Source organism: Poecilia formosa, unplaced genomic scaffold (genome assembly GCF_000485575.1).
Source record: "Poecilia formosa unplaced genomic scaffold, Poecilia_formosa-5.1.2 Scaffold839, whole genome shotgun sequence".
Lineage (NCBI taxonomy): Eukaryota > Metazoa > Chordata > Actinopteri > Cyprinodontiformes > Poeciliidae > Poecilia > Poecilia formosa.
This window is the reverse complement of record NW_006800778.1, coordinates 30,080-31,974: the sequence shown is the minus strand read 5'-3', so window position 1 is coordinate 31,974 and position 1,895 is coordinate 30,080. Positions and strand designations below refer to the sequence as shown.

The 1,895-nt window shown below is 44.1% G+C and overlaps 1 long non-coding RNA gene across 1 annotated transcript in view; it reads right to left on the bottom strand.

Moving 5' to 3' along the window:
* Positions 1–6: 6 nt before the first annotated feature.
* LOC107834909 (uncharacterized) overlaps positions 7–1,895 on the bottom strand; it is a 22,572-nt gene continuing 20,683 nt past the window's right edge. Inside the window, exon 3 of the long non-coding RNA XR_001660747.1 lies at positions 7–87. This is a non-coding gene — a long non-coding RNA (uncharacterized LOC107834909). The remainder of the gene's footprint in view (positions 88–1,895) is intronic.

The window sequence follows — 1,895 nt, the reverse complement described above, 5'->3', positions numbered from 1 at the left end:
AAAATTACAGGCCTCTCTCACCTTTTTAAGTGGGAGAACTTGCACAATTGGTGGCTGACTAAATACTTTTTTGCCCCACTGTATTTTCTCAACAGTGTGTATTTTAACTTCATGTGGTGCAGTTGTCCTAGTTCTTTGAGGGATGAGTCCTTGGCTCATCAATGGATCAAATGAAAATATGGAATATCACCACTTAAATACTGTACGATGGCTTTGTCCCTCAGAAATACCCATGAGTCACCGCTGAGCTGATTCTTATTTAAATATGGGTCTTTCAGGTTCATATCAACTAGCAGTGTCATTTCCTCACCACTGCAGCAATCGATGTGGTGGCGGTGCTGCTTACACAAACCACCAAGCACTTTCCTAAGTGACAACATTTTGTTAATACAAATATTTGTTTCAAAGCAGAGTTTTATAATCACAGAAGTCCATGTCTTTTGCAGGAGTGTTCCTATGTATAACACTACCCTAACACACACACACACACACGCGCGCGCATACACCCACACACACACACACACACACGCACACACACACACACACACACGCATGCACGCGCTCATAAAGAGAAGGAGAGAGAAAAAGAGAGGATGGGTTTCCTGGGGTTTGAGAGCAGTTGATAGCTAATCAGCTTGGCGGGTATGTACCAGTAGTAATTCCCTCCTACCTGCTACTCTGCCTTCAGTGGGAATTAGGGAGATGCTGTCAGATGTAATAGCAAACTGGAACTCTCAAACACAGACCACACATACACTAAATTGCCAGAAGTATTTGCTCACCCATCCCAAATGATCAAAATCAGGTGTTCCAATCACTTCCATGACCACTGGTGTATAAAAGGGTTGTACAATTAGGCATGAAAACTGTTTTTGCAAACATATATAAAAGAATGGATTGATCTCAGGAGCTCAGTGAATTCCAGCATGGAACTGTAATAGGTGCCACCTGTGCAACAAATCCAGTTGTGAAATTGACTCACTCATAAATATTTAGCTGTATTATAGGAAAATGGAAGTATTTGGGAACGACAACCACCTAGCCACAAAGCATCTGCTGATGGACCGGGGTCAGTGAATGCTGAAAGCGCAGAGTACGAAGAGGTCACCAACTTTCTGCAGAGTCAGTCACTGCAGACTTCGAAACTTCATGAGGCCTTTAGATTAGCTCATAGAGCTTCGTGGAATGAGTTTCCATGGTGGAGCAGCTGCATCCAAGCCAGACATCACCAAGTGCAATGCAAAGAGTCGGATGCAGTGGTGTAAAGTACACCGCCACTGGACTCTAGAGCAGTGGAGGCACGTTCTCTGGAGTGACAAATCACCCTTCTCCATCTGACAAGCTAAAATGGATGGATGGGTCTGGGTTTGGTGGTTGCCAGGAGAACAGTACTAGTCTGACTGCATTGTCCCAAGAGTAAAGTTTGGTGGAAGGGGGATTATGATGTGGGGTTGTTTTTCAGGAGCTGGGCTTGGCCCCTTAGTTCCAGTGAAAAGAGCTCTGAATTTTACAGCATACCAAGACATTTTGGACAATTCCATACTCACAACATTGTGGAAACAGTTTAGAGCTTGCCCCTTCCTCTTCCAACGTGACTGTGCACCAGTGCACAAAGCAAAGTCCATAAAGACATTGACGTCAGAGTCTGGTGTGGATGAATTTGATTGGCCTGCACAGAGTCCTAACCTCCACCCGACAGAACACTTTTGGGATGAATTAGAGCTGAGACTGAGAACAAGGCCTTCTTGTCCAACATCCAGGGCCGTGCAGAGACCACTAAAAGGCCAGGTGCTCAAAAAAAAAAGGGCACATCTTACCGCATTCTAGGACAGAATATTAACAAAGCCACACAGCTTTCAGAGTTTAATAAACAATGATAAATTACAAAATTGTGA